The sequence below is a fragment of the Puntigrus tetrazona genome, unplaced genomic scaffold (genome assembly GCF_018831695.1).
Source record: "Puntigrus tetrazona isolate hp1 unplaced genomic scaffold, ASM1883169v1 S000000233, whole genome shotgun sequence".
Lineage (NCBI taxonomy): Eukaryota > Metazoa > Chordata > Actinopteri > Cypriniformes > Cyprinidae > Puntigrus > Puntigrus tetrazona.
Window position 1 is genome coordinate 20480 of NW_025047901.1, and position 20889 is coordinate 41368.

The 20889-nt window shown below is 43.0% G+C and overlaps 1 long non-coding RNA gene across 1 annotated transcript; it reads left to right on the top strand.

The window, feature by feature from the left end:
• The first annotated feature begins 201 nt into the window (after positions 1-201).
• LOC122333283 lies at positions 202-20397 on the top strand. The gene is made up of 5 exons (XR_006248612.1): positions 202-388; positions 15199-15247; positions 16132-16277; positions 16423-16470; positions 20300-20397. It is a non-coding gene; the product is annotated as an uncharacterized LOC122333283 (long non-coding RNA).
• The last annotated feature ends 492 nt before the right edge of the window (positions 20398-20889 follow it).

Below are 20889 nucleotides of genomic sequence, written 5' to 3' on the forward strand. Positions count from 1 at the left end.
TAACACATTTGAAGTAAGGACGTCCTCGTATTTACTTCCGCGTTGAAAAATAAAGTGCTTAGGTGTGTGTTCGTTGAATGACCTCGTTCAAAGTACAAATCAAAGTACCAAGCGAGAGCGAAAGTAAAGAGAACACAGAACTGTGTCAGTCGATCTCAAGCGATACTTTGATGTTATGCAATCTTTGTATATTTGCATGTGACGTTTACACCTGATCGTTTTTTCTGATCAAAAAACCTTATCATTAACCTAATCCTGATTTTTAATGTTTATGCGGACATACATGAACATAAAGAGAAAAAACAAAGACATTTTGAGAAGTTGTCTAGAAACGTTTTGATCAAAGCAAGTCTTCAGCTGTGGAGCAGAAAGACACTTCCTTATTCATGTAAGTAAAGATTAAATACTGTCTTAATCATGAAACACTCATGAAACATGATCAAATATGAACAAACAGGATTCACTCTAATGTGCTGTAAACATTTTTTAAACATGTATGTGTGTATATATATATATATATTATATTGTTGAGGGAAACAGGACGTTTTCCCAATTTTGTAAGTTTGCCTTGTTTATTTGAGTGATACTTTTCTATTGTGAACACATTGTGATGTGTTACTGATTTAATATTTAATATTGTATTCTTTTATTTGATAAGTATTTATAAGATACACAGAACACATGGTATTGTATTCACTTTATTGAATAGTAGAGATAAAGACTCACCACAGCATCATGTTTAAAAGTAGTTTTATTGAGAAAAGACATTAGGTATGATATATGTAGCATTTAGTTAAAGTATAGCCAGAGATAAAATATGTATTGGTAAGAACTTTTGAAGAATAGGAATGTTACCATGGAGTGCTGAGTTCCCGACGCAGAGAGGAGGATATCTTAGAAAGATCTTCACAGAAGAGCAGACTGATAAGATGGCTGTGTTTTTATAGTGAGCTTCTGAGAAGGAGGTCTCCAGCTGTATGAGACTTTCCCAAAAGTTTTGACATGCACCTGTAGTCTATATAGGAGGGTTGCACTTTAGAAGTGAGCCAGAAGATAAAAGATACACCTTCTCCGATGCCAGACAGCACATGTTGAACAATGAACAATGAACAACAATGTTGAATGGATGTTTGAACTCATTTGTAGTAATCTATCTTTAAGAAACGTTTGTGAAAACCCCTGATTTATATTGACTTATTATTCACAAAGCATGTGTTTATGCTAATAGGCAGAGCAAATCACACCTGGGTAGGACCTTTTCCCTACTGTGACATTAATATAGGGATAATCTGAAAAAGCTTGTTTAGAGAGGCTGCTACTGAATAACTGGTTTTATAAATAAATAAGTGGGTGGATTTACCATCACAAGTTGGTTGTTTTCACACTCTGCAGCCACACAATTGGGGTCAAACACCAGATTTTTGCATAATATGTCACATTTAATAATAAAGTATGTGTAATGCCATTTTCATAAATGTGTTTTTGATTGTCTCTGTTGTTAGTCAAAAGAAAAACAGAAATGATTAAATAAACAGAGTAAGGTTTGACGGTAGAGACTCATGACTTTATTACTCACGATTGTGCAAATTATGAGTGCAAATAAATGGTAGACAAAAAAAAAGAACACTTAAGTGTAGTGTCACTTTTGTGATTTCACAGCAGGAAGGAGCACTTTAGAAGTAAAGTAAAACTTAAACGGATTTAATTATCTTAACGGGCAAAATAATAATAATTACAGGCAGACAGACAGGCAGAACATAAAACACGTGTAGGTAACCTCGACAATCGGACAAACACACAGGACTTAAATATACAACGAACTGACTAAACTAATGAGACACAGCTGAAGACAATTATACAATAAACACAAAAGGAAGGTAGGTACAGAGAGCTTGTGACATGAGACAAAAACAATACTAAAAGAGTTTGGAGATGTGACACAACTCCCTCTACTGGAAGATGCGCCCTCGCACCTAAAAGTAACATCAAAAAAACAAAACAAAACTAGGAATTGGGGATACCAGATCTTAAGAGGAGGTTCTGGTGGAAGCACGGCCCCAGGGAGGGGGTAGGCAGACAGGAGTCCAGGAGAGGTGCAGACGGAGAGGGAGGAGCCATGGAGCGCGCCATCGACTCCATGGGGCCAACAGACGGCGAGCAGGTGGTGGAGGAGACTGAAGCGAGGTGGAGATCCGAAGAGACAGGGTGACGCGGAGGCACTGGAGGACCCAGCCTGTGGCGACCGATGTGAGACAGGGGCGGGAAGGATGCGGCGGAAGGAAGGAGGAGGCTGACAGAGCCGGAGGGATGGAGGGACGAGGCGGCCGGAGGAGAGGAATCCGAGGCGACGGGTGGTCGACGACTGACCAAAGCAGAGCCGGGAGGGACGATGGAGCCTGGTGGAGCTGGTGGACTGACGGACCACGGTGGAGAGGTGAGGGGAGCTAGGAGCCTAGGAGGCGGGAAGGTGAGGCGAGGGATACTCCACCCACAACGGTGATGGAGAGCTCCAGATGATGAGCTGAGGATGAGCGCAGGGCTGCTGGGATCCATTGACGGGCGCAGGCAAATGGTGGGAGGGTGGTTAAAACTTGAGGCGGCGCTGGCTACGGACACTGGAGGAGTACACGTGGCGCGGCACTGGATGGAGCGCACGGGCACTGGACCCGGAGCTTCATGGGGAATAGTGTCTTGAGGCAGGCATTCAGGACGTCTGGGCAGAACCAGCGGGCTAACAGGACGGCTGGGCGGAACCAGTGGCTAACAGGACGGCTGGGGCGGAACCAGTGGGCTAACAGGACGGCAACAGGTACTCTGGATACAGGGAGGTGCCCAGTTTAAGTCCAAATCCACATCGCCCAGCTCCTGTTGTAGATCCAGCAGCCACAGGTGGATGATCAGCCCATCCTCAGCCGATGTGCAGTGAGTGGAGCTCCACCTGTGCTCTCAGTGCAGACGCCTGTCTCCACCGTGGCAAACTCTGCTGCCGGCTCACGCACCTGGTCTGTCAGGCCAGCTCGAGTCCGTGGCGCCTCCACAGCCCCATCGCCTCTCTGGCGATGGTTCCGTGGTCGTGCCAGGCTCCGCGCGACTGCGCCGATCGGTGGGCACATGCTTGGGCTCAGCGACGCGTGAGATAATGGGCTGGGTTCTGGTTCTGGGAGGGGCACTCGCTGTGTGGCGACGCCTCTCAAGGGCGCCTCCGGACAGCTTCGCTCGTGTGGTGGTGTTTAATCCGATGGAAATGGATCGAGCACAGGGAAGTTGCCCTCTGGTAGCGTGAGTCGCCGCGAGGGCGAGGAAGCCTTTAGTATAGCGCTCGTGGAGAGCGATCCTCCTGCTCCAGCAAGAGGATGAGGAAGTTGAATGTCCATCGCATAAGGGGAATCCATGACAAAAAAGCAAAAAGGGGAAAATACGCTGCTATTTACTTTTACGGTCCGATTGTACTGTCAAGTTCGTGGTTTCACGCGCAGAAAGGAGCACTTAGAAGCAAAGTAAAACAACTTAAATGGATTTAATTCTCTTAAGGAAGGAAGGAAGGAAGGAAGGAAGGAAGGAAGGCAGGCAGGCAGGCAGGAACATAAACCACGTTTAGGTAACTCTCGACAATCGGACAAACTGAAGACAAACACACAGGACTTAAATATACAACATAATTGACTAAACTAATGAGACACAGCTGAAGACAATTATACAATAAACATGAAGGGAAGGTAGGGCACAGAGAGCACATGGCACGAGACAAAAACAATACTAAAAGAGTCCGAGATGTGACATGTAGTAAATAATATTTAATATTTTTAAATATTGCTACCAGATTCTGAATTGTAAAGGTTTGATAGCACTGACTGAAAGACTGCCAAGACAGCATTGCAATAGTTTATCTTCAAATGTATTGCAGTCAATGAAGAAAAAAACATAAGTGAGAAACCAAAATTTTAAAAAGAAAGTAAAATTATTTCACAAAATGTAAAAATTGCAAAACTGGGCTACAAAAAATTCCAGTTTCTAGAATTCTAGGTTGAATTTCTTTTATGTTTTTTTTAAGTAGGCATTGCCTGCCTTTGTTCTTCTGTAAAAAGCCACTGATACAATTATACTACAATGTAGACATGCTAGCTATAGTTATGAAACATCTTATTTAACACCACATATTTAAACATAGTAATTCAGTGAAAGTCATACCTCAGTATGTTCAGTTGACAGTGTGAATTCTTCAGTCCTTCAGTAAGCAGCTTTACTCCTGAATCCTGAATTGTTACTTCAGGTCCAACTCTGTCAGATAGTTTGATGATTTTAGAGCAGGAGACAGAGTTTCACAGCATGTTTCATCAAAACCACAGCCGTTGTATCTGTCCAAAGAGAATATTTTAGTCTAATTATTTTAGGATAGTCCGTTTTTTTGCAATATTTTATTGTACTTTTATAATCAGTTATTTCTCATATTTATTTCAAATCATATTTTCCACATTTAGAAATAATTATTTAGTGATGTAAAAAAAGTGAAATTACTCACAGCTGGAATGAGTCTCCTGTAGTCTGATTGTTCTGATGTGAATCTCTTTGGGTTGAACTCATCCAGCACCTTTTCTGATATTAGCAGTATGTAGGTCAACACTGTGCACATTGAAGATGAGAGATCTCTTCATGGATTGTGAGGATCACACCAGGTTTTGGAATTGTAAGGGCTCACACCAGCACAAACAAAGTTTAAAGGGGAAAAAATGCTTTTAATAAAGAGCCAAAAATATATATTAACACACAAAAAATTATCAAATCAATAAGCAGGCCTTATAAAACAAAAAAAACAAAACAAAAAAAAAAATACAGAGACCAGAAAACTACTGGCAACTCAAAGACAACACCAACCCAACTCAACCACCCCAAAATGACAGAGCACTTATATACAAACGGACTAATCCATTAGAAACAAGGAGGGAAACACAGGAAATCAATATTTTAAATGCTTACATAAATCTAACAACAACAAATCATTTCATAACAAATAGTTGCTTAGATAAATCATAAAACGAAGAAAGAAATATAGCAAAAAGGAAAAAATAAGATTCACAAATAATTCAAAACAGTTGACTACATCAGCGCTCCCTCACAAGTTCCCCGCTAGATGGAACAAGCCGGGCGAACTAAAAGAGCAGCTTGTGGTGGCGGGTCGCCTTTAAACTGCCGGACCTCACAACGAACAGCTGGTACCTCTGCCACTCTCCACACCACCCGCGACATGGTAACTTAACTCAAAGAAATATATATTAAACCAAATAAACACAGTAAACCAACTTGTGTGCACCCAAACGGTGAACTGCTTTAAAATAAATAAACTAACAAACTGTGTGCGAGTCTTATTTCAAATAATAATAATAATGAACCATTTAAACAAAATGAATAAAGATAGATTAGTGCATTAGTGTACTTTGTATTTCTCACCCGATCGCTTAATGTGCGGCCTCCACATGGGCCGTCACATGGATGTTCATTTGAACTGAGGTAACTCTGGGTTTCTCTCATATAATGAATGATCCTGAGTTCAAGTAATCAGTAGAATAGGTTGACTGGAGCTTCATCTGAGATATTGTACATGTTTTGTTTTTGTTTAATACATTTAGTTACTTTTGATGCACTCTGTAGTGTCTTCAGGGTGTGTGATCAGGCCTTTCAGCAGGATTTGATTGTATTTCAGTGAAATGCCCATCAGAAACCACATGAACAGGTCCAGATGCCCTCTCTGACTCCCTTTGCCCTTATCAATGGCCTTCTGAAGCCCTGCAATGTGACATTTTTTTTGGCTCATCAAAGAAAAACTGAAGCTCCTGCATGTTCTTGTTCAGGTAACAGATGAACATTCAGAAAGAAACTCAGATGAAACTCAGATGAACACTCAGATGCACAAAGCAGAAGACCTTTGCTCCATAAAGTCTGTGTTCCCTTCTGAAGATCTCAGCGATCATTCCTGTGAACTCAGTGTCTTTACTTGCATCAGTACCACACGCTTTCAGATCTTCCTTATAGAACACAATGTTTTCCTTTTTAGTTGAATCAAATGCTAACTTGGCTAACTTTAAAATCATCTTTTTATTTAATTTTTAAGTGCTCTGAACATTCTCTTTCTTCTTGTTCATTGTATTTCTGGTATCATGTATCAGCAAGGAAGTGAATGTACACTTCAGTGAGTGTTGTGTTGATGTTCTCTTCATGGTTCTCAGTGAGAATATCCTGAAGTACTGTGGCTGTGAACCAACAGAATACAGGAATGTGGCATATACATCATGAGACTACGAGACGTCTTCATGTGTGGAGATGATTCTGGAGGACAGACTCTCATCTGTGAATCTCTTTCAAAGCACTCTCCTTCTGTTGGTCAGTGAATCCTCACCTCTGTAAACAACGCCACATACTGAGGATGGATCTGATTGGCTGCTGCTGGTTGTGATGTCATCCAGACAAGAGCTAATGGTTCCTTTGACCAGACTTGTAAAAGTTAGCACATCCACAGATGCACTTTCCTCAGTAGTGTTCAGTGATCTACTTTTAAAATTTAGAGACAGGCGACTCTCATCAAGTCCATCAAATATAAATGCCAGCTTACATTCCCTATATAGCTTTTTCCCTCCCAGGTCCTTCCTCTGTTCAAGATAAATTCCAGCAGAATCTCGTGGAGACTGACATCTTCATTTGTCATTAAGTTAATCTCTCTGAATAAAAGCAGGAACACACAGTGTATATCTTGATTAGCTTTTCCTTCTGCCCAGTCTAGGATGAACTTGTGCTCAGAGACAGTTTTTCCAATGCCAGCGACTTTTTAGTCAGAAACAATCTTTTCTCAGTATTTTTATCAATTCAGTAAATATATCACTATATTTGATTGGTTTATTCTGTGATTTTTTTGTTCCTGAAGGTATCATCAATATTCAGAATCTCATGTTCGTGATTGACATCTTTCATATCTCCCTCTGTGATGAACAGTTCTGTGTAAACAGCCTTGAGTTGTGCTTCCTTGTCTTCAAGTTACCACTCAAACATAAATTCTGTTTTCTTCTTCATATTTTTTATAACTTTCAAAAACTTTTACACAGCTCTGTAATAAAAATATATAAGAAGAAAAAACATACATGCAACCTGCATGATCATACACTCACACTCTCAACTAAGTCATCTGATAACGAATTTATAGATACCAAACATGGTATGAATGAAGTGGTATTAACTAGTGACTTGCATAAATGTTGTATACAACACAAAAGACAAATACACAAACAGTAACAATATACATGCACAATGATCCTGGAATATGCATAATAGGAAATTCATGGACAAATTGTCTAGGTCTTAATGAAAGTGTCACACTCTGGACTTTTTTGTTATTGTTTTTGTGTCCCGAGCCACGTGTTGTCTGTGCCCTGCCTCCTTTGATGTGTAATTGTGTAATTGTTCCAGCCACGTCTTTGTCAATTTAGTTAATTTCCCTGTGTTTTTAAGCCCTGTGTTTTCGTGCACCTTGTCCGGATTATCAAAGTTACAATGTTAGCAATGTTACTCTGTTTTGTTCCCTTAGCCTCTATCGTGTGGTTTTTGGTTTGTCCTGCCTTTTGTATATTTATTTTGCCTTTTGCAAGTTAAAGAATTAAATCTGTTTAAGTTTTTTTGAATTTCGAGTCTCGAGCGTTCTCTCTCCGAGAAACCACGTAAGCGTGACAGGATAATCCGACCACGCAAAGTAAAAGCTACGTTTTTCCCTTTTTTTTTGGGTTTTTTCATGGATTCTCTCGCATAACGACCCAAATTTCCTCATCCTCCTGCTGGAGCAGGAGGATCGCCGCTCTCGAGGGCTATACTAAGGACTTCCTCGCCTCTCGAATCTAGCTCGCGCGCTTCCCGGACGGCTTTTTGTGCTCGATTCACTTCCGCGGACTGAACACCACCACACGAGGCAAAGCTGTCCGGGACGGCTCTTCGAGCCGCCGCGCTTTACATCGAGTGGGTGCTGGTGTCCTGCAACTCGCCGATGACGGTTGCGCTGGAGGACAAATCCACACCAACCCCACTCCAGATCCAGAACCCAGCATCATCTCTCGTCGCGGAGTTAAAACCTGAGCCTCACGGAGGCGATAGTCGCCGAGGTTAGGACGGACCACGGAACCATCGGCTGAGGAGAGCGACAGAGCCGTGGAGCGCCACTGACCCGTCGATTGCGTGACAGACCAGGTGCGTGAGCGGGCATCAGAGCTTGCAGCGTGGGAGACAGCCGTTGGGACAGCGAGAGCGCTGGGTGGAGCTCCGCCCACCGCACACATCAGCTGAGGATGAGCTGATCATCCACCTGGGGCTGCTGGATCTACAAGAGGAACTGGATGTGGACTTTGACTTTGACTTAGACTGGGCACCTCCCCTTGTATCCTGAATTCCTCGGCCCCGCCTAGCCGTCCCTGTTAGCCCGCTGGTCGCCCCAGCCGCCCTGTTAGCACCCCAGAGACTGTTCCCGAGCGCCTTCTCCGAGTTCCAGTGCCCAGACCCGAGCGCTCCCGAGTTCCAGTGCCCGCACTCAGAAGCGCTCTCGAGTCTCCAGTGCCCGTGCCCGCGCGCTTCTCCCGAAGTTCCAGTGCCCGTGCCTCGTCGCTCCCCGAAATTCCAGTGCCCGCCGCCCGTCGCTCTCCCAAGTTCCCAGTGCCCAGCGCCTCATGCGCTTTCCAGTTTTCCACACCTAGTCACACCATGACGGCGGGATCCCAGCAGCCCCCACGCTCATCCTCAGCTCACCATCACAAGCTCGCCACGGGTCTGCGGTCCCCATCGCCGTCCGAGGTGGGCGATCCTCGCCTCACCGGCCCGCCTCCGAGTCTCGGACTCCTCCCTCGCCTCGTAGACCCGTCCGGCTGGCTCCCTGGGCTTCTAGCCCTCCTCTCCACGTGGTCCGTCCAGTCCACTAGCTCCACCAGGCTCCATCGTCCCTCCGGCTCCGCCTTTGGTCTGTAAATCGACCATCCGCCGCCTCGATTCCCCTCTCCTCGGCCGCCTGCGCCCCTCCATCCCACCGGCTCTGTCAGGCTCCTCCTTCCCTCCGGCTTCTCCTCAGTCCTCGAGTCGCTCTGGCTCCGCCGCGTCCTTCGTCCCCCGCCTCCGCATTGGTCGCCGGCGCGCGGTCGCGCTAGTCCTCCAGCGCCTCGACGTCACTGCCTTGGCTCTTCGGCTCTCCGCTTCGGCCTCAGTCTCCTGCACCACCTGCTCCGCCGCCGGTCGGACCTATGAGTCGATGGCTGCCCTCCTCCATGGCTCCTCCCTCCGTCCGGCTCCACCATGGACCATCATGGCTGGGCTCTGGATCTCCTCCTGCTCCGGACTCCTCCTGTGTCCTCCCCTGGCTCCTCCCTCCTTACTGTGCCCCCTGGACTCATGTGCTTGCCTCCTCCTGGGGTCGCTCCTCCACCGAACCTCCTCCCAAGATCCGGTATTCCCAGTTCCGAGTTGTTGTTTTTGTTATTTGTTACTTTAGGGTGCGAGGACGCACCTTCCGGGAGAGGACATTATGTCACACTCTGGACTTTTGTTATTGTTTTTGTCTCGAGAACCACGTGTTGTCTGTGCCTGCCTTCCCCTTTTTGATGTGTAATTGTCTCCAGCTGCGTCTTGTCAATTTAGTTAATTTCCTGTGTTTTTAAGCCCTGTGTTTTCGTGTGCACCTTGTTTGGATTATCAAAGTTGCTAATGTAGCAATGTTACTCTGTTTTGTTCCCGAGCTCCTCTACGTGTAGTTTTTGGTTTGTCCTGCCTTTTGTATATTTATTTTGCCTTTTTGCAAGTTAAAGAATTAAATCTGTTTAAGTTTTTTGAATTTCGAGTCTCGAAAGCGTTTCTTCTCTCCGAGAAACCAATGTAAACGTGATGAGAAAGGAGTAATTGCAGTATGCAGTATGTGTCTGTTTTAAAGAGAATGTCCTGGTTACCTTGTTAACAGGACCTGGGAGTCATTCAAAGACAGACTGGCACCTAATTTGTATATTGGGTGAGGGGGTCTATGATTGTTACTTAATGTAATGAGAAAAATTGTACGTGTCTGATTGGTTTAAAAGCTACATCTGGATTATGGCCGTGTTCATTGGTCATTCAGAAGTATAGAAATCATTCTGCAATCAATGTCATCAGTATGTTTTGCAACAATAAGGTTACAAAGGTGTTGAAAGGTGACATGTGTCTTGTTTGACATGTTGATAGGTGATAGGTGTTTATAATATTAATTTCCACTGACAAGGGGCAGGCATGACTACTTTTCTCATTACTAATAGATTTATTAAGAATGCCTTTTTGCACCTCCTTTTTTGCATGTATTGGTGGTTTGACATGAGAAAAGTAATTCTAGAAGTAAAATAAACTTAAACAGATTTAATCCGGGCAAAACAATAATACACAAGCAGCAAGACAGGCAGGCAGAACAAAAAACCACGTATAGACCTTGACGATCAGAAAAGTGAACTCAAAACACAGGACTTAAATACACAACATAATTGACTAAATTAATGAGACACGGCTGAAGACAATTAACTAGAACTGGAAAGAAGGGGCACACTGAGCACATGACAACTTTTTTCTTGTGTTGTTCCACTGAATTTTCTAACTTTTCTTAACTTCAGAGTTATATGTGTGTGGCACTGAAACAGTAAAGCCCTGCCCTCTTTGATTTGATTGGTCATCTAAATCCTTCTGACATTGACAAGCGCTGTCTGGAGTTGTTTTTTCTTTTTATCACTCTAACAACAAACACATCATCATTTTTTGTTAATTAGCAAATGTGCTTTTCTTCAAAATAAAGAGAAATTTCTGAACATCTTTTTAAGAATGCTGTTTTGGACATTTCCACTTGGTGTGGTTGTTTCCTGACTGCCAACAATAAGCTGTGCCTTCAGTGTTTGGGTCTCCAGCATGCAGAAGAGGCGTTACGTGGAAAGGCTATGTCCGCATTGCATTGCCCTGACAGGGCTGCGATCTCATGTCATGAACCGCGCCTCTGTGGCTCTCTCCGACGTGCCACCGGAGAAACCTCCCAGAATATTAGTCCTCAGAACTCCATTTCCAGCCCTGATTACTTGTCCAGGTGTACCCCATTAGACTACTATATAAGCTGCTAACAGATTGTACTCATTGCATAGTCTTATCCTTTGCTCCGCTGGTAATTCTAACCGCTTGTTCTATCAAGTTGTCTTCCTGTGTTTGACCTTGTTCCGTGTTTCGCTTCACGATTGTTTGCTGCTCAACCACGGTGGCCTATTCCCTGACTCTGTTTTCGACTCCTGCTCTGCTCTATGTTATCTCAGCTATTGTTACCGAACCTTGCCTGTTTGACTATTTTTTATTAAAATGCTTGCGAACGGATCTGACTCGCGTTTATGACTCCACTCTTCTTACATCGCGCTCTCTATCCTGAGTCTTGGTAGAGGCACCCTCTGGCTGCCACCAGTCTATGTTACGGCTCCCTATTTGGTTGGCCACGCTAGGAGATATTAGGAGGTAACATTTAAAATAAAAAGAAAATAAACATGGTTCGGCTACTGCTGCTTTTTAAGCAAAAGTGTGGTGTGTAATTAAACAGGCAGAGACAAATTGTTCTACGATTTTTGTTTAGTGAAAAAGTTCACACGTGAACAAACTACTCCCAAACCAACAATAATAATAACAACAACACCAACAACAATCTGAGAATAAAAATAAACCCCAAAATACTTTTAAACCTAAATACCTATTTACAAATTATATACAAAAATTGATAACATAAGCGAGGACAGAGCGGTTGCTGAAAGAAAAGAAAGTAATAAAACAAAACTCTCTAACTAACAACAAATCAAATTAATTTAACAAAGAAAAAAGTAACATCTTCAGCGTAGAACGCCACTAACTACACCTAACTAACAAATATAAATACAACGTTGCACCCGCTTCACTAACTAGTGTGATTAAACAAATGTTACCCTGTGTGTTTGCGAGATGTCACGTCCGCGTGACGTACTCAGCTAGTCCCATCGCTAAATGTCGAAAGTTGTGTGAGGACAGAATTCAACTTCAACAGAGAGGCTAGTCAGCACGAATGCAGTTCAGTATTCTAGTTCTCACAAAACAAAGAGAAACAACTTAACACACGGTTATTAACCAACCAGAATCAAAATGGAAGCCAATAAAGCAAAAACGTGGAGAGCAAATAACCAAACACAAACGCTTCTCTCTTCCATTTCACGCGTGTCATCCGGGTCTTTATACGAGACAGTGTTGACATCCCGTGGCTACAGGTGTAATGCAATTGATGAAGATCGACAGTCGTGTTGTCCAATCACAGATCCTGTGAGATGACAGTAGAGAGAGAGAGAGAGAGAGAGAGAGAGAGAGAGAGACACACATGGAAAAACAACCTCCCAGGACTATACGGACGTAACAAGCTTTATAGCTTTTATTCACTGTTATATGTTCACCTATGTGTAACCAGTATGTAGCACCATGGTGCGCCGAGACTCCAGAATTCACATGAAGCAGAAATCCCAATAAGGCTTGACTTAGATTCTTCATTATTTGCTCACCTGCCTTGACTCGCTTATGAACTTAAGTGACATCCCATTCATAATCAGTAGGGTTCAATGATGTCGATCCACCCTTTTGCAGCTATAACAGGTTCAACTCTTCTGGGAAGGCTGTCCACAGGGTTATGGGAATTTTGACAATTTTTTCCAGAAGCGCATTTGTGAGGTCACACGTTGGACGTGTAAGGGTCCCCTTTTCCTGCAGATTGAATCCAGAGGCCCTGGTCAAAGGTCAATGCGTGTTCGGTCTTTTCTTTGTGTCTCAAGTTAAAAATCACTAATATTTATTAATCTTTGGGTTTCAATTATAGTACTGACCTTATACATAATTTTATCTGACTCCAATCTTTTCGTGATTTTAGATTTATATTTACTTAAATGTAACTGCTGATCCTCTAGTTGTGATTAAATTTGGATCATTAATTAATTATAATATTTCCTAGTTTCGACTTATCGTCAAGTTAGGAGTCTGGGTCGCTTTAGAGACCTTGTTTGGCCAGAACAGACTCACAACACATCTGGGCTAGTCAGGTCTTAGTCAGAGGCTACTCCAGAGATTGCTTACCTTAATGCAGCCATCTCCTCGATAGACTCAAAAAGAGTAATTTTTATGCATTCCCTAAGTAATAGCATGCTAAGCCAGTTTGGTGGCCAGTCAAGATCTCAAGACGGCTCCATTCATCGATCGTTGATCTGACTCACCCTAGACGCCAACAATGCGGAAAACCTCAGTAGTTACTAACCTACAAGAAAAGTTATTTCAGACAATATTACAAGTTAATCATGATTAACATTTATGTTGCCAGGCAGGAACCAAATTGGTATAATTGATAAACATTTGCACAACTGATCAGCAGTACAAAAATAACACAAAAACAAAATAAAGCAAACTTAAATGGTCAGTATACCTGGTCTTTAAAAGTACATAGTGTAGTGTATGGGGAAACACACCACACTACGGGCTGATCTGGCTACAGAATCGCGCCTTGTTGTGGTTTTGTCACTTTCCTTATATAGACCAGACAAAGAGATACCAAATTTAGTTGGTACCTTTTGTGTTTAGGTTCCCGTGCTCCAGTGTCACACCTGGCCGGAACACATTCAGAGACCCAAAAGGAGGACACACCTCCTTCTCAACAGAACACAGTTCTACCAAGTTCTTAATCTTCTCCATAATATAAGTGATTACTGTGAAATTGAGACCAGAATTTACTCAATCGCACTGAGACCTTTCAAATGAGACCAAACATGAAGTGAAGAACAATGGGTTCATAAGACACATGACATATAATACTAACACAATGGGGGTGGTGTTGTTTACTTTCTTTTGAAGTCCTTTGTTCCTTTGGATATCCCTTCTCAGATCAGTCTTAATGCATATACAGGTTTTGATTCACCTCCCTTACATCGGTCTTCTCCCTGGCTCCTCCCCCTCCGTCTGCACCCTCCCTGACTCCTTCTGCTTGCTCCTCCTGGGTTCCGTCCTCCACCGGAACCTCCTCCCAAGCTCCCAGTTTTTGTTTTGTTTTTGTTTTGTAGAGTGTTGCAGAGTCGCTCCTGTAGGAGGGGGCTGTGTCACCAAGTCAGCAGAGGGAGCTTCTAGATGATCTGTGATCACTCCCTCTGCTGCTACTTCCTGTTTCAAGACTATAAATTCTGAAGCAGGCCCCTCACCTGCAGGTCGCATTGATTGATTGTTGTTTGTTTCTAGTTAGCCCTAGCCCTGTGTTTTCCTTATATTAGATTCTTTGGTTTTGATCCTAGCTTTCTCTGATACTTTGATTGTTTACTGCCTGACCCAACCTCTGCCTGTTTTTTGACTTTTCGTTGTCTTGCCTCTTATACTCCTGTTTGCTGTGTTTCAACGCCTGCCTGCTTTGTCCATGCCTTCAGCCAATAAAAGCTCAGGAATGGATCCCGCACGCCTCAGACCCTTCATTCACATTTTATAGTTCTTAAACATTTTAAAAATAGAGTTTAGGAGGTAACCACAATTTAGGTTTAGGAAGTAACAGCTTTTTATTGGCTCAGAAAGCCTTGGCTCCATGTGACCATGTTTGTGTCCATACCATTCTAATCAAAGATAGTGTAATCTTGTATCTCCCTGCTCCCAAGTCCTAAATGTTGTATGTTTGATAAAACATGATTTTGGGGAAATGTATTAATGTTGGTGTGCGATAGCAATATAAGGTATAATATCCACTTTAACAAAGCAATGTTTAATAACTCGAAAAATATACAGTATTTTTTTAATTCCTGAAAAATAATTTGGGGATAATTGGGGATGCAGGATTCATGCCTGACAGTGATGATATATTCAGATTCAGCCATTAATCATTCTCTCAACTGAATAATACCTAACATGTAGGTCCTGGCCATTTGTTGCATGTGCGGTCAAATGTAAATGTACATTTATTTATTACTACTAGGTTGATTTTTTGGTTGTGGTAAAATAGCAGTTTCATGGTAACTAAACTTCAAAAGGTCATAATATCATAACATAATAACATAATAATCTGATTTCAAGCTGAAAAATAAAGGTCTTACTATTATCCTTTTGAAAAATCTCTTTAAGGATACATAATTTCTTCCAGTAAAATTCAAACCTTTTCTTCTTGTCCTGCAGAAGTCAATGACAGAAGATGACGTTGGAGCAGAATCTGGATACATGGAAGGTGCTGTTGTTGTTGCCGATTTCTGATATAATTTTTTTAGCATTCTTGATTTTAATATATTTTAATATTCTTTATTACTTTGTTATTCACATGTGAACATAAATGCTTAGAGCAAGAGAAAATAAGGTAAAGAAACTTTAGTACATAAATAAGCCTGTGTCATGAATCTATCTAACAATCTAACAAACATGAGCTGAACATAAAAAGAAGTGAAACTGTTAAACTGAACCAGTGGTTTTCTACTTTTTGTCTTTTCTTTTTTGAAAAGAAAATGTGCTCCTTTTAGAAGTTAATACAAGAAATACAGGAGGCTAATTATGTGGGTATATTTACACCCTCCACATAAACAACAGCAGCAAGGAACCAAAGCTCTACCAGTGACAGAAATAGAGGAAAATCTTTGGGAGAATCCAGGTTTAGTTGTAGGGCCAGTTCTCCACCGCCCAGACAGAATTGTCTGATAACGTGGTTTTGTGCCCATGGCCATGACCTCTTCACCCAAGGATCTGTCTCTGGGGCTCATCTAGGTGGTCTGGTCTCCACTGAGGGTCAGGGCTGTAGAAGTGGCTCTCTAGCTCCTGATCCACAAATCAGGTCTGGATACGGACTGGCTCTGGATTGATTAGTCACGCTTACGCCATCTGTATCTGCTGTAGACTCATTGTATTAGTAGTTGTGATGTTAGAAGTAGATTTATTGATTATTATTTTTACAAACTTCTCCATATTTAGGCAGATCCATTGAATCATATATTTATGTTTTTTAAATAATCTCCTGTAGTACTTCATTCCAAATTCGCACCATCTAGAACTCTGTAATTCTGTTAAATGTATATTTTGTGTTTAATTCTGAAATCCAATAATCTCTCTCTTCGTTACACTAAGATCCAGTCCAGATGAGAAAATGCCCCGACTCACAGTCAGCATTGATATAAATTCTGAAACAGGTGCGAGTGTAAATGCTCCTCTATTGACTGCGAACACCTTCACAGGACCAGTAACCATTTTTGGCTCAAATGCTGAAGGAAACGGTACATTTACTTTTTACTATGACTAGAAACACTACTAGTACTACTAACATCAGAGTAAAGACTGATAATGTTACAAAGACTCACTCTGATTTAGCAGCATTTTAATTCTGTGGAATAATATCTCAACTAATTTCTTTTCTACCAGATAAACAGAAATCCTCAGAGATGGCAGAGGAACACAGAGAAAAACAAGGTAAATCAACAACATCTACAATTAGTGTGTTACAGCCAAAAATCTGAACACTGTATATGCCTGATCTACATCAACACTGTTCCAGTTTTTCATGATAGTGAGATCCTAGTTTTTGCCTGTCCCTCATGAAAGATGGACATTGTGAAACAATCTTGCCGATTTCTGTTACCGTGGCTCCTCATATGATTTTGTGACCAAAACAAGAGTCAAATACCTCAAACTTCCTCTATCACAGCTTCCTTTCCTTTAGCAAACATAAAAGTACAATAGCTAAACTACGCTTTCTCATGATCTTTTTGTTTACCACTAGCGCTTTATTAATAGACATTTTATTCTTTTTACATGCATCACAGCCAAGTCATGTCATAGCCAAGTTTATTAGATCAATTTCACACTGTTTGTAAAAATCTTATATTATTAATAAAATTGTGCAGTGATTAGAAAGCCTAATACAGAAAATATGATAGAATTATTATATTTTAAGTAGAATGATCATACCCAGGAGTACATATCCTCTGGGGCGACATACACTGACAAACTACGCAATTGAATTCATCTCAATATAAATGTGTTATTGACTTAACCAGAGCGAAATTAACACGGATAAAAGTAAAAAAAAATTCTCAGAGCCCTGACTATATTTGCATTCCAAACTATATAACAGCACATTGAGCACACAACCCTTTACAGAGCTGCCAAATATCACGTGATTTCGTCCTTGTTTCCTGCAGTTACACCAGAAAGGTTTTCCAGCTATGAAGTAAATTACTACGGCGGTAATTCTTTTTTAAATTACATGTTGTGTTTCTTATTTCACAGTAATGTCACAGTAATGATCAGTCTTCGATGTGTTATTTAGTTTGCCTTGTTAGTTTTTCAGTATATAAAAGTAACTTGAATCCTCAGGAGATCCTGTCGAGACGAAAGTAACGCTTTGTTAGTTTAGTTACGCTGATTAACGTATTCTTCATAATCATAGTCAGATGTATTTAATTAATCATAACTGATCAAATACTGTCATGAGAAAGGGGCCTGAGGCGTGCGGATCCATGTGCAGGCTTTTTTATTGAAGAAAGGTATGGTCAAACAGGGCAAACAGGAATATCAGAGGCAAGGCAATAATAAAATCCAAGAACAGGCGGTGGTCAGGTCATAGCAGCAAACAATCAAGCAGAATTAGAAGACAGGCAGGGTCAATACTAGGGAAACAAGAACTGAAACAATAAACAAAACAGGCGAACAATGCAACCTGCAGGTGAGGGGCCTACAACAGTCTTTATAGTCCTCAGACAGGGAAGTAGCAGCAGAGGGAAGTGATCATGGCAGATCACCCAGAGGTAAGAGCTCCCTCTGCTGGCTTGGTCCAGGAGCGACTCCTGGCACTCCACAAAACAAACAAAATAAAACAAAAACTGGGAGCTTGGGAGGGGCTCCGGGAGGAGTCAGCAAACGGAGTCCATGGCGGGAAGAGACGGAGGAGGAGCCAGGGAGAAGACGGGGAGGAGTCCGAGGCGGGGAGGCGATCCAGAGCCCAGCCATGATGGTCAGTGTGTGGAGCCCACGGAGGAGGAGCCATGGAGAGGTAACGGCCATCAACCCCATGGAGCCGACCAACGTGGGGAGCAGGGGTCGTAGAAGACTGAGGTGGAGGCGAGAGCTGAAGAGCCAGGGTGACACAGAGGCGCTTGGAGGTCCTAGGCGATACCGCGGCAGGCTTCGCGACTGACACGGAGACGGGGGACGAAGGACGCTGCGGAGCCAGAGCGACAGAGGACTGAGGTGGAGCCGGGGAAGGGAGGAGCCTGACAGAGCCGGGAGGGATGGAGGGACGAGGCGAAGCTGGAGGAGGGAATCCTGAGGCAACGGATGGTCGATTTACCGATCAAGGTGTAGCCGGAGGGATCCTTCACCCATGGCGGCGGATGGAGACTAGCAGACCCGTGGCGAGCTCCAGGTGGAGGCAGAGGATGAGTGCAGGGGCTGCTGGGGATCCATCGACGACGTGTAGCAAGGGTGGGAGGGTGGGATACTCGAGGTTTTGCACGCAGGCGCGGGCACTGGAGGCTTTACGCAGGCGCTGGCACTGGAGGCTTTGCACGAGGCGCTGGTACTGGAGGCTTTGCACCGCAGGCGGCCATCTTGGGAAGCGCCGCGCTGGGCAGGCAGCCATCTTGGGAAGCGGCGCTGGGCAGGCGGCCATCTTGGGAAGCGGCGCTGGGCAGGCGCGTCATCTTGGGAACGGCTCGGGAAGGCTGCCGACCATCTTGTGAAGCGACTCTGGGAAGGCGGCGCCATCTTGTGAAGCGGCTCTGGGAAGGCGGCTGCCATCTTGTGACGCGGCTCTGGGAAGGTGGCGCCATCTTGGGAGCGGCTCGGAGGAAGCGCCCATCTGCAGCGCTCGGGAAGGCGCCATCTTGGGGCAGCGGCTCCTGGGAAGAAGCGCGCTATCTTGGGCAGCGCTCGTGGAAGGCGCCATCTTGGGCAGCAGCTATGGGGAAGAAGGCGGCCATCTTGGGCAGCGGCTCGGGAAGGCGCCATCTTGGGCAGCGCTCGGGAAGGCAGCCATTACTGGAGTTGATGCGTTGTCCTTTCCTCCTCAACACCCAACGTGAAAAGCTGACCCTGGTCACAACACTAAACCAAACTCAATAACCGTGTGCAAGTGACTCACGTGGACCCTCAAACAAGTTTCGCTTTGAGTGGCTGATTTACTTCTCATGAAACAACTCAATCAATAAGCTGTCAGGTATGTCAGAGAGAGGTAAGCCATGTCCAGAGACTCTTGTGTATAATCCTCAATTGATCGGGTGCCTTGCTTGAGGGGCCAATAAACGTCCTAGCGAGGGTCCTACCTGGCCATGGATCAGATGAAAAGCCGCTGAATCCTGGTGTGAGTTGCATTCTGTCATGAGAGAGGGGCCTGAGGCGTATGGATCCATGTGCAGGCTTTTATTGAAGAAAGTCATGGTCAAACAGGCAGGGCGTCAAACAGGGCAAACAGGAATATCAGAGGCAAGGCAATAACAAAATCAAGAACAGGCGGTGGTCAGGTCAGGCAGCAAACAATCACAGAATCAGAAGACAGGCAGGGTCAAAACCAGGTGGGAAACAAGAACTCGGAAACTCGGGAACAATAAACAAAACAGGCGTAACAATGCAACCTGCAGGTGAGTGGCTTGCAACAGTCTTTATAGTCCTCAGACAGGAAGAAGCAGCAGAGGGAGTGATCGCAGATCACCCAGAGGCAAGAGCTCACTCTGCTGGCTTGGTGACAAATTATAATGTTGATTTTGGCTGAAGCGTTTATTCCCTTCTTCAAAATATCCAGTTTATTAAAACATAATAAACAACCTTATTTAAATGAGTTTCTGGGGTTGGGGCTATAATCCAGATGTAACATTTAAACTAATCAGATATAACCGCCACCTCTGCCAGATCAAATATATTTATGACCTATAAATATATAGAGAGAATCTCCTCTCCTACACAATTCTCTTAAAAAGACACATACTGCATACTGCAATTATTCCTTTCTAGTCCTAGACAATATGTCCTGTTATGAATTTCCTATTATGCATATTGCCAGATCACTCCTTTATATTGTTACTGATTGTGTATATTGTCTTGCTGTTGTTAGTATACTATATTTATGCATGTTTATGATACATCACTAGTTGATAATTGCCTTCATTTGTACCAAATTCAATCTATGAATTTGTCATCAAATGACTTAATGTTAAGAGCGCTTATTATATGATCATGCAGGTAAGGAAAATATTTCTCAATTATGTATATTTTTTTTATCTTCAATCTTGTTTTTTTATTACAGAGCTGCAAAACTTTTTGGAAACTCACAAAACAAACATGAAGGAGAAAAACAGAATATATTTTTGAGGGCAACAAAGACAAGAAAGCATGTAACTCAAGGCTGTTTACACAGATCTGTTCATCACAGAGAGATATGAAAGATGTCAATCATACGAACATGAGATTCTAGAAGATTGATGATGCTTTCAAGAGCAAAAACACAGGACAAGCCAATCAAATGCACAATGATATATTTATCTGAACTGAGGAAAAACAGTGAGAAAAAATTGTTCTCACCAAGGGCATCGCTGGCATTGGAAAACTGTCTCTGTGCACAAGTTCATCCTGGACTGGGCAGAAGGAAAAGCCAATCAAGATATACACTGTGTGTTCCTGCTTCCATTCAAAGAGATTAACTTAATGACAAATGAAGATTTCAGTCTCCATGAGCTTCTGCTGGAATTTTTATCCTGAACTGAAGGACCTGGAGAAAATCAAAGCTATATAAGGGATGAAGGCAGCATTTATATTTGATGGACTTGATGAGAGTTGCCTGTCTCTAAATTTTAAAAAGTAGATCACTGAACACTGTTGAGGAAAAAAGCATCTGTG